This window comes from Moschus berezovskii, chromosome 20, assembly GCF_049115385.1.
Source record: "Moschus berezovskii isolate FMDL1 chromosome 20, NW_MosBer_1.0, whole genome shotgun sequence".
NCBI lineage: Eukaryota > Metazoa > Chordata > Mammalia > Artiodactyla > Moschidae > Moschus > Moschus berezovskii.
Genome location: NC_142479.1, coordinates 54,520,916 through 54,536,037, shown reverse-complemented (window position 1 = coordinate 54,536,037; position 15,122 = coordinate 54,520,916). Strand labels below are relative to the sequence as shown.

At 43.4% G+C, this 15,122-nt stretch overlaps 1 protein-coding gene and 1 non-coding gene across 2 annotated transcripts in view; one reads left to right on the top strand and one right to left on the bottom strand.

The window, feature by feature from the left end:
* Positions 1 to 15,122, top strand: part of STAT3 (signal transducer and activator of transcription 3) — a 69,086-nt gene that overhangs the window by 15,000 nt on the left and 38,964 nt on the right. The gene's annotated exons all lie outside the window — the stretch shown is intronic.
* Positions 14,499 to 14,624, bottom strand: LOC129544856 (U6atac minor spliceosomal RNA). The gene has a single exon (XR_008683599.1). It is a non-coding gene; the product is annotated as a U6atac minor spliceosomal RNA (small nuclear RNA).

Below are 15,122 nucleotides of genomic sequence, written 5' to 3'. Positions count from 1 at the left end.
GACAATATCTGGATCATGGAATCAAGATTACTGGGAGAAATATCAATAACCTCAGATATGCAGATGACACTACCCTTATGGCAGAAAGTGAAGAAGAACTAAAGAACCTCTTGATGAAAGTGAGAGAGGAGAGTGAAAAAGTTGGCTTAAAGCTCAACATTCAGAAAACTAAGATCATGGTATCCGGTCCCATGACTTCATGGCAAATAGATGGGGAAACAGTGGACACAGTGGCTGACTTTATTTTTCTTGGCTCCAGAATCACTGCAGATGGTGATCGCAGCCAACAAATTAAAAGATTCTTACTCCTTGGAAGGAAAGTTATGACCAACCTAGACAGCGTATTAAAAAGCAGAGACATTACTTTGCCAACAAAGGTCCGTCTAGTTAAGGCTATGTTTTTTCCAGTAGTCATGTATGGATGTGAGAGTTGGATTGTGAAGAAAGCTGAGCACTGAAGAATTGATGCTTTTGAACTGTGGTGTTGGAGAAGACTCTTGAGAGTCCCTTGGACTGGAAGGAGATCCAACGAGTCCATCCTAAAGGAGATCAGTCCTGGGTGTTCATTGGAAGGACTGATGCTGAAGATGAAACTCCAGTACTTTGGCCACTTGATGCAAAGAACTGACTCATTTGAAAAGACCCTGATACTGGGAAAGATTGAGGGCAGGAGAAGAAGGGGAGGACAGAGGATGAGATGGTTAGATGGCATCACCAACTCAATGGACATGAGTTTGGGTAATCTCTGGGAGTTGGTGATGGACAGGGAGGCCTGGAGTGCTGCAGTTCATGGGGTCGCAAAGAGTTGGACACGACTGAGCGACTGAACTGTTACTGATCTCCTATTTATCTGTCAAAAAAAAAACCCCTCTTTTTAAAAAATATATTTATTTATTGGAGTATAGTTGTTTTACGCTACTATGTCATTTTCTGCTGTACAGCAAAGTGAATCAGCCATATATATACATATAACCCCCCTATTTTTGGATTTCTTTTCCAGTTAGGTCACCTCAGAGCACCAAGTATAGTTCTTTGTGCTATTCTGTAGATTCTTAGTATCTTTTTTTTATATTGAAGTAGTTGATTTACAATATTGTGTTAGTTTCAGGAATACAGCAAAAAATATATAGATAGATAGATAGGTAGATCAATAGATACATGCTTTCCAGATGGCTCAGTGGTAAAGAGTCCTCCTGCCAGTGCAGGAGAAGCAGGAGATGGAGGTTCCATCCCTGGGTCGGGGGGATCCCCTGGAAGAGGAAATGGCAACCCACTCCAGTGTTCTTGCCTGGAAAATCCCTTGGGCAGAGGAGCCTGACGGGCTGCAGTCCATGGGGTCCCAAAGGGTCAAACATGACTGAGCTTGCAACAACAGCAACATATGTGTGTGTGTGTGTGTGTGTGTGTATATTTTCCAGATTCTTTACGATTACAGGTTATTACAAGGTATTGAGTATGGTTTCCTATGCTACACAGTAAAACTTATTGTTTATTTTATATATAGTGGTGTGTATCTGTTAATTCCATACTCCTAATTTATCCCTTATCCCAAAAAAACAGAACTCTAAGTTTTCTCACCACAAGCTTGTACCCTTCTCCCTGCCTAGGCTTTCCCCATAGAAGAAAATGGCATCCCCATCTAACCCATGGTAAAAGCTGAAAACCTAGGAATAGCCTTAATTCCCCCTTTCTCTCAGGCTTCCCTGGTAGCTCAGATGGTAAAGAATCACCTGCAATGCGGGAGACCTCGGTTTGATCCCTGGGTTGGAAAGATCTCCTGGAGAAGGGAACGGCTACCCACTCCAGTATTCTGGCCTAGAGAATCCCATGGACTATACAGTCCATGGGGTTGCAAAGAGTCGGACATGACTGAGCAACTTTCACTTTCTACTTTCCCCTTTCTCTCGTGCCTCTGTTTCTCTTCAAATCAAGTCCTGCTGGTTCCACCTCTCAAGTTTTTTAAAAATCTTTATTTGTCTCATCCTGACTTCCATTCCTGCTCTATGGTAGGCTAGATACCCTGACAAACCTCCCCTCAAAACACCAAGAGGGGACTTCCCTCGTGGCCCAAAGGTTACGACTTCATATGTCCAATGCCAGGAGGCACAGGTTTGCTCTCCCTGGTCAGTGAACTGGGGAACTAAGATCCTACCTGCAGTGCGGCTGAAAAATAAGCTAAAAAACAAACAAACGAAATCCACCAAGAAATATTGGATACCCTGAGCTCTCCAGGAAATTAGGGAAATCTTCAGAGGCAAAAATCAAACAGAATCTCCTGAGATAAGGGAGAGGAAGTCAGCCTATTGTAGGGGTGTGTGTGGGGGGCATTTCCATATCCCTGTTACTGAAGACTATATGTTTTACAGCTACTCTAGGCAGCAGACCAGGTCTTGCTCTTGGCGAGGAATCTGCCAAGTTGAAAAGAATTCCTCAGCATAGGGCTGTTGATTTTAGAGATTTGAATTTGCACTCTTTTTGGTCCCAGAAACTCCTATCTGAGATTTTTAACAGAGTCTGAACAAATAGCTTCCTTCCTTCCAGATGTGGTATCTAAATTATAACTCCCACTCACTATCCTCCATCTTTATTGCTCTTATCACAAGAGGTAATTATCATCCCATTGACTTGTCTGTCTTTATCTTGAGGGCAGAGACCTGTCTGTCTTGTTCCACACTCTATACTCTGCCCTTGCTTCCAGACCCAGGGTTTTTTTTTTTGAATTTTTTTTTTTTAATGAATGAATGGGCGAATGATTCGAGTAAGTAGGTTCCTTCTGAGAGAAGATGAAATGATGTTATGTCAGTTTTGTTTTGGTATTAAGCATTTCACTTTAACACATTATTGACCAGAGACATATTAATATATCTTTAGTCACTAAACATTATTGACTGAAGAGGTATCAGTATGTTTTTAGAGAGTGATACAATTAACATCAGGACTTCTCAAGTGGCGCTAGTGGTAAAGAATCTGCCTGCTAATGCAGGAGCCGCTGGTTCGATCCCTGGGTTGGAAAGATCCCTGGGAGTAGGAAATGGCAACCCACTCTGGTATTCTTGCCTGGAAAATTCCATGGATAGAGGAACCTGGCGGGTTACAGTCCATTGGGTTGCAAAGAGTTGGACATGACTGAACGTGGGTGCGCGCGCACACACACACGCAATTAATATCACCGTGCAAAGTTGTTAGACCTTAAAATTGATCAAAACTTCATTATACAACTTTTGATTGTTGTTATCACTCACATTTTGCTCTGTTAGGTTTTTGTCCCAACCTTGACTGCAAGGAGATCCAGCCAGTCCATTCTAAAGGAGATCAATCCTGGGTGTTCATTGGAAGGACTGATGCTAAAGCTGAAACTCCAATTCTTTGGCCACCTCATGCGACGAGCTGACTCACTGGAAAAGACTCTGATGCTGGGAAAGGTTGGGGGCGGGAGGAGAAGGGGACGACCGAGAATGAGATGGCTGGATGGCATCACCGACTCGATGGACATGAGTTTGAGTGAACTCCGGGAGTTGTTGATGGACAGGGAGGCCTGGTGTGCTGTGATTCATGGGGTTGCAAAGAGTCAGACGCGACTGAACTGAACTGAACTGTGTATTTTTAAATGACACAGCGCAACCTTGTAAATTTTTAGATTTGTAAATTGTAAAAGTTACAATCTTGTAAATTTTTAAATGACACATCGCAAATTTTGAGTGAAGAATGTTTTGGTGAATTTTACGCAGATACTTTCTCTGATTATCCAAGTGACATATATACTGGACCCTCAGAATATGGTAGTTCTTCAGAATTTAGTTCTGATTCAGACAATGTGATTATTAGACCCACAAAAAGACAAAAAATGTGAGTGATTCTGATACGGAAAGTGAAACTGAAACTCATGGTGCTGGTGAAGACTTTACAGGTGTGTCAGGTGTGACTATTGAATGCAGTAACCTGCGAAGTGTCAGTGAAATGATGGAGTTAAGTTTTGACTGGTCAAAAGAAAAATTACCAGCCACAGGTGTTCGTTTCTGCAAAAATCCCCTGGTCGGTAATGAGTTAGAACACAATTTTAATTTTTATGCAGGGTAATGCACACAAATAAGTTAGAAATTGAAGACTAATGCAAGACATATTAAAAATGATGGTTTTCTGTTCCACCCTTATTTCCAAGTATTGCTTCCCAGAAAAGTCTTATTTATTTTAAAAATTATTTATACTTGTTTATTTATTAGACTGTTCTGGGTCTTGGTTGCGGGACATGGGACCTAGTTCCCAGCAGGGATCGAACCCTGACCCCTTCCTTGGGAGCACGGAGTCTTAGCCACTGGAAGGACCACAAGGGAAGTCCCATCATCATAATTTTTAAACCATTTTAGTTAAACCACTAAATCATGCATTTTAAGTAAATAAGTATTGTTTACTGATAAGCTGCATCTTATACTGTTACATGATTACGTTTTCTTTCACATGCAAATTTTTTCCCTGGGGTTAATATTTTTATCCTAAAAAAGAGTTTTTATAAAATAAAATTCAAAAGTATTTTCATAAAAAATCGATTTACTCTTCTTATTCCTATTGCTGCTGCTAAGTCACTTCAGTCGTGTCCGACTCTGTGCGACCCCATAGACAGCAGCCCACCAAGCTCCCCTGTCCCTGGGATTCTCCAGGCAAGAACACTGGAGTGGGTTGCCATTTCCTTCTCCATATACCTATTGCTAACTTTCCCCAAATATTCCAACAGGTCTATCAAATGTCTGGCACTCTTACTGCAGATACTTAAACACATTCACAATCTGTTAGTTATTTTCTGGGTAACCCTCTCATGATAGTCATCCTGCAATCTGAGTCTCCTTTCACCTGTCTTCCATATTGGATTCCCCTTTCCCTAGATGTTTTGTCTTCCTCTTTCTAACTTGATTGCTTTATTTGCTGAACCACAAATTCTAGTAAAATACTGTCAGGAAAAGGTGCCTGGGAAATAACTTTTTCTGAATTGTTGAGTATCTGGAATCTCTCTATTCTTTCTTCACCTTGAATGATGGTTTGGCTGGGCACTGAATCATTTGTTCATCGACTCGAAGGCATTGCTGGCTCGATTGGCTTTGAATCCTTCAGTGCCTGTGTTGAAAGGCTTATGCTGTTCTGAATTTTTATCCTCTCCAAGAGGCCTGGTTCATTTCTCTCGAAGTGTGTATGACTTCTTCATTCCCACTGTTCTGAAATTTCACAGAATATGCCTTAAGCTTCATTCATTGGATTGAGTTCTAGATGGGTCCCTTTCAACAGGCAAAGGGGAGTTCTTATTATTTCTTTGATAATTCTCACCTTCCCATTTTCCCCTTATTTTTTTCTGAGAATGCTCTTGGTCAGATACTGGATCTTTTGGACAGATCATCTAAGTTGTGTTGTGTTTTGTTTCCCTTCTGCTTCTATTTTCCATCTTTTTTGTTGTGGATTTATTCCAGGAAGTTTTCTTGGTTGTTTCAACCCATCTATTTGATTTTAAATTCTGGCTGTCATTTTCAAGAGTCCTTTCTCAATTGCCATTTTCATTTTCATCTTCATTTTTTTAATTGAAAAATATTTTTTTTTTTATTTGGCTGCACCAGGTCTTAGTTGCAACACATGGGAATCTTCAGTGTGGCATCTGGAATCTTGTTCCCTGACCAGGGATTGAACTCAGGCCCCCTGCACTGAGAGCTTGGAGTCTTAGCCACTGGTTCACCAGGAAGTGGTTCATCTTAATTTTTATCCCATTCCTGATTAACATATACCTTGTCTCTTTGAGGATACTATTTATAGTTTTTATTTATAGGATATTATTTATTTGTGAAGTTTTTGTGTACTGCTAGTAATTCTCTGGAACCAGTGACAGACTTTATATTTTTGGGCTCCAAAATCACTGTAGATGGTGACTGCAACCATGAAATTAAAGACGCTTGCTCCTTGAAAGAAAAGCTATGATCAACCTAGACAGCATATTAAAAAACAGAGACATTACTTTGCTGACAAAGGTCTGTCCAGTCAAATCTATGGTTTTTCCAGTAGTCATGGATGGGTGTGAGAGTTGGACCATAAAGAAAGCTGAGCGCCAAAGAATTGATGCATTTGAACTATAGTGTTGGACAAGACTCTTGAGAGTCCCTTGGACTGCAAGGAGATCAAACCAGTGCATTCTAAAAGAGATCAGTCCTGGGTGTTCATTGGAAGGACTGATGCTGAAGCTGAAACTCCAGTACTTTGGCCACCTGATGCCAAGAACTGACTCATTTGAAAAGACTCTGAAAGACTGAAGGCGGGAGGGAAAGGGGATGACAGAGGATGAGATGGTTGGATGGCATCACTGACTCGATGGACATGAGTTTGAGCAAGCTCCAGGAGTTGGTGATGGATAGGGAGGCCTGGCGTTCTGCAGTCCATGGGGTTGCAAAGAGTTGGACACGACTAAGCGACTGAACTGAACTGTGTATTCTCTGATTCCTGAGTTCCTCTTTTCTTTTGTTCATCTCTCTCATATTGAAGGTTTTCTTCAAAAGTCTAATAGGTGAAGTTGAATGGTCTTATTTGCTCGTTAAGCTTCCCTGTGGGGTGACTGGGGGAGGCCCTGACTGCCCGGCTTCTTGGAGCTGATGTATGTAGCTTCTCACCTTATTGCCATTGTTTCAGTTCAGTGCATCCTCAGCCGTGCCTGGTATCCCCAAGTCTGGAGTTAGGTTTCTCCAGGCAATAAGTATTCTTTCTGGGTTTGGAGAAAGGTAGTTATCTGGGCAATTTAGATGCTCTTTATAGAGGTTTTCAACCAGTTCTCCTTTTTTTTTTTTCTGTCCTGTTTTGATGTTTTAATCACACGTTATATTTGTATTACATTTTAAGTTTACTTAATGTCCACAATAACTCTGTGACACAGGTGGTGGTATTCACATTTTATAGATGAGTTAACAAGATTTGACTCAGGGAATTAGAGCTGGAGATCTTGAACTTAGTGCTACTGCTGCTGCTGCTGCTGCTAAGTCACTTCAGTCGTGTCCGACTCTGTGCGACCCCATAGACGGCAGCCTACCAGGCTATCCCGTCCCTGGGATTCTCCAGGCAAGAACACCGGAGTGGGTTGCCATTTCCTTCTCCAATGCGTGAAAGTGAAAAGTGAACGTGAGGTCGCTCAGTCGTATCCGACTGAGTGACCCCATGGACTGCAGCCCACCAGGCTCCTCCATCCATGGGATTTTCTAGGCAAGAGTACGGGAGTGGCTTGCCATTGCCTTCTCCGAGTTCTCCTATTTTTATCCAAACTTTTCACCCCTCCCTTATCTCCCACCTCCAACTTTGAGCTTTTGGGGTGTTACACAGCAGACACTGTTCAGTTTTCTCGGCTATACTAGGTCAGTTAGCATCACTCTACTTTTCTGGATTCTAGCATTTTGTTGACATATTTTGTCCATGGTCATGTCATTTCCCAGTCTTTGTTCTTGTGGGTTTGTACCCATTGCCCCTGCTTTACTGTCACTTTAGTAGGCTTGTGGGTCGTGTTTAACCAGAATTCTGTATTACCTTCTCTTAGCACCCCTGTGTTTGCACATGCTGGTCCCTCTACTTGGACTGGTTATCCCTTCCTTTCTAGCATTACCAGCTGTCCTGCAGACCCACTGTACCTTATGAAGTAATCTCCAAGAAATGGAGAGAAAGGAGGAGGAGAATAGAAAAGGAAGAAGAAGAAGTAAAAAAGGAAAGAGGAGAGAGATTGGAGTCAAGGCTTATATTCAAGGTTTTTAGTGTCAGCACATGCAGGAGTGAAGGTATCATTTGCTAAAATAGGGGAGATTGAAGGAGAAGTTGGCTGAGAGAGGTTTTTAATGAAAGGGTTACTTCAGGGTATATTAAATTTGGGCTGCTTATTAGACATCCAAGTGGAGATGTTGAATAGACAGAGGGGTCTGGAGTTCATGGGAGAGGCTAGGGCTAGAGATGTAAATTTGCGGATTGTCAGATGTTATTTTGAAGGAATTGGGACTGGATGACTCATTTAGAAAGTGAGTGCATAGGGGAAAGAAGAGATTAACTAGTGAAGTAGTTTTAACAGCAAAGCCCTTCCTTTTAAAACTCCAGATTCCTTTCTCATGGAAGCTGGGCTCTATCAGGATGACATTCCATCAGTGTGTTAGTGGAAGTGTTCTGGTCACCAAGGGCCGTAACCTGACTGAAATTTTAATAGCACAAAGCCCCACCGCCTTGTGCTCACAGATTCTGTGGGCAGGGAATCTGTAAGGCAGAGGTGGCTGGTCTTAGCTCCACAGTGTCGGGGGCCTCAGCTGGGAAGACTGGAACATCTGGGGGCCGTTATCGAGGCTGCTTCACTCACACATCGCCTGGGATGAATCAGTGGCAGACCTCAGCTGGGACTGCACTCCAGCTGTCCCCACGTGGCCTCTCCCACCTTGGGCTTGTCACAGGGTGTTGGTTGGGTTCTGGAGAAATGAGCCTTCCTAGGGAATCAGCACTTCTGTTATAACTCTGTTGGCTGGACCAGTCATGGGTTTAGCCAGATTCAAGGGCAAGGGACAAAGACTCCTTCTCTCAAAGGGAGGAGTATCAGAGAATTTGGAGCCATTTTTTATACCCACCCCAATGCCCTTTTGGATTTGAGGTGCTGACCCTAAACCACAGTCACTTTGAAGGAAGAGGTTCAAAGACAGGATCCACAGATGAGGATTCTCAGCCCCAGTTATCTGGTGCTCCAGGCTAAGTGTCCAGGATCAACTTAGTATCTCTTTTAGGGAAAGTAACCTGAATAAATTAAAGAAAAACTTCTTCTCTTCAGTACGTGTTGAACTATATTGTGAGTCTGTGACATTGAGATTCAGAAATTTAGGTATTCTTTCTCTGCTTTATTTCAGTTGCCTGTCTTAAAAGAATATTACTAACTTACATAGCATTCTAAATCAGTGGATGCTTTTTGACTCTTTTCATTTGGGCTTTGGCCAAAGATAAGAGTATCTGCAGGCTTCCCCCCACCCCAACCCCTGCCCTGCCCCAGCAACTTGCCCTTCTCCTCCCTTTGCTGCTTCAAGCCTGGAAACTTTGACATGATGATTTGCTTGCCCAATGTACAGTGTGTTTCTTGAAGGCTATACTCCTGTTTTTATTTTAAAAAATATTTATTTGGCTGTGGCAGATCTTTAACTGCAGCATACAGACTCTTGGTTGTGGCATATGGGATCTTCTTCCCCAATTAGGGATCGAACCCAGGCCCCCTGCATTGGGAGCTTAGAGCCTTAGCCCCTGAACTACCAGGGAAGTCCCTATACACCTGTTTCTGAAAGCTGGCTGCTTGCCTCTGATTCCTGTGAGGTGAGTCCCTCCACATTCATTGGAAGGACGCTTTGCCTCCCTCTAGAAAAACTTCCAAGTTCTAGGTAACAGGTCATACGGGGTAGAGCTAGTCTTGTTTTCTTAGATGCAGTTGCCATATTGATGGCGTGCTTTCCAGCACTGTAGCCATCAGTGACTGTAGGTAGGAACTTTTGCAGTGGAGGTGGTGTTTGTGTGTGTGCAAATGCAAGGAAAGGAGGCTCTAAAGGCACTACTCATTTGCTGTCTTAAGTCTGATATCAGAATGATATGTAAGGGTCAAATGGGGGAGATGGAATCAAAACAAGAAAAAGCCTCAGCCGCATTTGTAGGTGCTGTGGGCATTCAGAGTTGAAGCAGTGATTGGACCCTAGGTAGGGTTAGGGACCACGGCTAAGTTCTCCAGAGGAGACAGGAAAGTGACGTACAATGCCGCCAAGGGGAAAACCGCTTTAGGCAAGAGCATCAGCGAAGAAGGAACACAGTCTGTGGAGGGTGGAGGTGAGGTTGAAGGGGAGATAAGTTGACATTTTGAAAGTCATCTTGAGACCCGAGAGAGGAGCTGGAGGGGCCAAAGTTGGCTGAGGAGTTGGGGAACCTTAGCAGGTGTAAAGATTTTAGGTGGGACAATGTTTTTGAACTGGGGGAGTTGCTGTAATTTTACTCTTATTTAAAGGTCATTGAAGGGTCACTTGAATTTTTCAGACAGCAAATCTGAAAGAGTTGGTCTGCTCCTCAGAATACTTCTTACTGATGCAGGGTCCTTGCCTGGGAGAATATGTTTCAGTCCACTGTCTGAGCTGTAATTCATACCAGTGGTTTATTTGTTCTGTATGTTTCTCTGAGTACCTGTTGTGAGCTGGGCACCCTGCTGGATGCTGCGGGTGACGGGAAGAAAAGACTGGTGAGCAAAAGCCAAGGCTCTTCCTGTCCTCAGGCTGGCAGCCCGGCATAGAGGTTACCAGTTCAAGTTACAGAGTCACAGTGCTCACTCAGGCCCAAGTATGGAGAACACCGGGGATCTTTCCCAAAGCAATGTCTTCCCAACAGCAAAACTGGGGGAATTGTAAGCTAAGGGTACAGGCATATTCATGAAGGGGCTTGAGCAGAGGCGATTTCAGCATAAAACTGGGGCAAAGGTCAACTATCAGCTGCGTCCAGGCTTTAGTTGATTGAAGTCAGGAGAGGAGTATCAACATCGTCCTTCCTTCCTTCACCTGGGTGGGGGCCTTGTATATTGTTATGTGTATCCCTTGAGGAGGAATTAGGACTCTGCTTTATCACTTTGTTATTGTTTGCCTTTTCTCTGTTGGACTCCTGTGTTCCCTTAAGACCGTTAATTACTGAGACCTGTTCAGGGGCAAACATTGCAACTAGGATTAGGCCAAAATGGCTTCTCTTAAGTGAAGAAAATCATTCCTGGTTCTCCTTCTTTAGAGGCATGTTAAGAAAACCATTCATGGTTCTCCTTAGTTCAGTTCAGTTCAGTCCCTCAGTCTTGTCTGACCCCCCATGAATCACAGCACGCCAGGCCTCCCTGTCCATCACCAACTCCCGGAGTTCACTCAGACTCACGTCCATCGAGTCGGTGATGCCATCCAGCCATCTCATTCTCGGTCGTCCCCTTCTCCTCCCGCCCCCAATCCTTCCCAGCATCAGACTCTTTTCCAGTGAGTCAGCTCGTCGCATGAGGTGGCCAAAGAATTGGAGTTTCAGCTTTAGCATCAGTCCTTCCAATGAACACCCAGGACTGATCTCCTTTAGAATGGACTGGTTGGATCTCCTTGCAGTCCAAGGGACTCTCAAGAGTCTTCTCCAGCACCACAGTTCAAAAGCATCAATTCTTCAGCGATCAGCCTTCTTCACAGTCCAACTCTCACATCCATACGTGACCACTGGAAAAACCATAGCCTTGACTAGAGACCTCCTAACCTGTCTGCTTACAGAATTGTTTACTTGTCTTCCTAAAACCCTCTGACCTCCCTTTTCCCCTCGGGCAAGTGTTCCTCTTTCTTTGTATGGCTTACCTGAAAGCCTCTCCACCCTCATTTCATGGTATAGTTTCCTTCTGTGATCTCCACAGGGTTCTGCTTCATTACAACTGCCTGGAGCCCATCCTTGGAGTTGATTATTCAGTACCTGTAGAGTAAGGACCAGCCTGTAGTGTCTCAAGAGCCCTTCAGGTGACAGATATGCTTGCTGGGTGAGCCCAGATCCCTGCTTTTGTTCTGAGGTTCTCAGTCTGGCCACAGCTTAGCATTGCCTGCTGCTGCTGTGTCACTTCAGTCATGTCCAACTCTGTGTGACCCCATAGAAGCCCACCAGGGTCCCCCGTCCCTGGGATTCTCCAGGCAAGAACACTGGAGCGGGTAGCCATTTCCTTCTCCAATGTGTGAAAGTGAAAAGTGAAAGTGAAGTCACTCAGTCGTGTTTGACCCTTAGCGACCCCATGGACTGCAGCCTACCAGGCTCCTCCATCCATGGGATTTTCTAGGCAAGAGTACTGGAGTGGCTTGCCATTGCCTTCTCCGATATAGTCACTAGCATTGTCTGAGGAGCTTTCAAATATTGAAACCTGGTTCCCATCCTCAACAGTTCCCATCTGGCATCTGGTTTGGTTGCCAGGCATCTCTATTTTATTAAAAAAAAAAAAAATCTGCCCTCGTAATTCTGCTCTGCAGCTAGGGTGGGAGAAGGAAATGGCAACCCACTCCAGTATTCTTGCCTGGAGAATTCCATGGACAGAGGAACCTGGTGGACTACAAGTCCATGGGGTTGCAAAGAGTCTGACACAACTAAGTGACTAAAGGACCACCACCACCACCAGCAGCATTCTTGCCCGGAGAATCCCATAGACAGAGGAGCCTGATGGGCTACAGTCCATGGGGTCACAAAGAGTCAGATACGAGTGAGCAGCTGAACACACAGCTAGGATGGGGAACCTCTGCATACCACAAGCAGAATCGGGAAGTAGATGTTACAGGAAAACAGATCCTGATTCTGAAGTGACTTATCCTTTTATGTACAGATCTCCAAGTGTTTGAAAAGCCACTATTCCGTAAGTTATCCTTTTCTTTCCTGACGTTATTTCCTGCTCCCCAAGTCTTCTTCCCGGGCGAAACGTTCATGTTCTTGGACTGCTCACACCCTGATTGCCCCTCCTTGAATATGTTTGTTTTCTAGTGCACCATTTAAATCGTGATACAGTCAGAATATCACTATGGGCCAACTGGACTAATCCTTTTATTCAGACAACGTATATGTCTGTTAAAATATTATTAGATCACATTGACTTCGTATTATGATTGACTCACGGTTTACTTAAAATCAAGGAAACTCCCACTGTAGCATAATGGTTAAGAGCTGGAATTCTGAAAATGGACTTATTAGGGTTGGGGTTCCAGTTTCATACTTTTACTACCTGTCTGACCTTGGGTGAATCACTTAAAATTTTGTGCCTTATTTTCCTTCTCTGTAAAATGGGTATGAAAATAGTGTCTGTCTCACAGGATTATGAGGATGAAATGAGTAAATCAATATATGTCAAAGGCTGCCTGGCACATAGTGAGAGCTATATAAATATTAGCAATAATCATCAGTTCTTTGGACTGCTCTTAAACCAAGGTTCTTATTTTTCATCTTTCTCTTTCATTTGGATATCACTTAGTGTTTCCACCTTTAGTCTTTTTAGGACCTGGAGTTGTCCTTGGGTGAACTGTGTATGGAGATAGTTGATCAGGGTGCCACCCAACCCTCTCTTCTCGCCTCTTCCCCTTCACTTACACCAAATCACTGCATTACTAACTCCTTCCCTCAGGCTACATTACAAAGACCCATTAAAATGCAAGTATTTTATGTAGAAGGGAAAGTTGAGCTTATCATTTAACAGAACTAATCTGATGACAGAGGATGAAATGGTTAGATAGCATCACCAACTCAAACTCAAAAAATTTAAGCAAACTCTGAGAGATAGTGAAGGACAGGGAAGCCTGGTGTGTTGCAGTCCATGGGATCCCAAAGAGTCGGACAGGACTTAGCAACAAACAACAACAATCTGATGATTTAACCTGTTTTTCCCAGGGCATTGAGAAAATGGATTTAGCACAAAAAATGCTGATGAAAGGAATGCCAGGAGGGGAAGGAAAAATAAGGGATGCTATACAGTTTTTCTTTTAAAGGTGAGAGTGGCCCCCCCAAATATAAGGTGGTTAGTTTTTTGTTGTTTGTTTTGTCTTTTAATTAATTAATTAGTTAATTAATTTTTGGCTGTGCTAGATCTTCATTGCTACACAAGGACTTTTCTCTAGTTTCAGTGAGCAGGGGCTATTTGCTAACTGTTGTGCATGGACTACTCATTGCGGTCACTTTTTTAGTTGCGGAGCACAGGCTCTAGAGCGCGGGGGCTTCAGTAGTTGCAGCACACAGGCTTAGTTGCTCCGAGGCATGTGGAATCTTCCCTCACCAGGGATCAAACCTCTGTTCCCTGCATTAGCAGGCAAACTCTGAACCACTGGACCAGCAGGGAAGTCCCCATTTTCTTATTACTTACATAACCGTCCTTCAAAAGCGGGCTGCTTCCCCATTTTACTAAAGGAGAAGCCTGTTCAGTAGTCAAATAATGTTCCCCTCCTCCCATATATCTGATAAAGGACCATCAAGGCTTGCACCCAGGCCCATCCAAGGTCAAGTCTCTTGGTCCTTAGCTTCACACCACACAGCTTCAGGGGAGCATGTCTGGTTGGGTGAGGGGTCATGTGACAAAGTGGGAAGGCCAGGAGACACTCAAATTTGGTCTCTGTTGTGGTTTTTATCTGGAGCTCAGACCTGTTCTCAGGCAACTTTAACCATAAACTTCATATTCAGTAATTGACAAAGCATGTCTAGTTGTGTTACTTTCAGTTTAGAGAGAATATATTTGTTCTGCTCTTATTGTTTAATCTGAAATAATTGTGATCACATGTGGTGCCTATCCCAAATGCTGTATGGGGAATACATTGCATTAAAAAAAAAAATTACTTCCATAGCACTATTAGATTTGAAATAATAAGAGGCCCTGGTAATTCATAGTTTTCAGAATCTTTTTCTCAAAGGTAGCTGTTTGAGCACTAGATGTTTGTTAGTGCTTTTGCTTTTATTTTATTTTATTTTTTTGAGGGTGGAGCAGACAAAAACAGCGGTCAGATGCCACGAAGTAGGTGGCAATGCCTTAACCGTATGCGTGTTGTCAGGCCTGAGAGCCTCTTCCATCCTTGTCAAGGGGAGTGCTAACCTTCTCTCCTTTCATACAACACTGCTTTTGCTTTTAACATCCTAATTGTCCTTCATGGATCAGGGCACTAGGTTTTCCTTCTTTTTTGCTGTTCACATTCCTGGTCGTCTCCACCTCTTACATTTAACTGTAAACCTGATACATTTTATTCTCTATGTTTCTGGATTTAAATTAGATAACTACACCAAAGTAGTACTAGTGATAAGACCTTACACATGTCAGGGTTTGGAATGGAAAAAAATCATGTGCTCATCACAATAGTCTTGAACTTTTCCAAGAATTAAAATGGGATGATGGACTTCCTTGGAGATTGCCTGCCAATGCAGGGGACACAGGTTTGATCCCTGGTCCAGGAAGATCCTACATGCCGAGCAGCAACTAAGCTTAGTTGCTGAGTGGCAGTTGAGTCCGTGCGTTGCAGCTACTGAAGTCCACTTTCTAGAGCCCAAGAACCACAACAAGAAAAGCCACCGCAGTGAGAAGCCCTACACCACAGCTGGAGAGTAGCCCCCACTTGCTT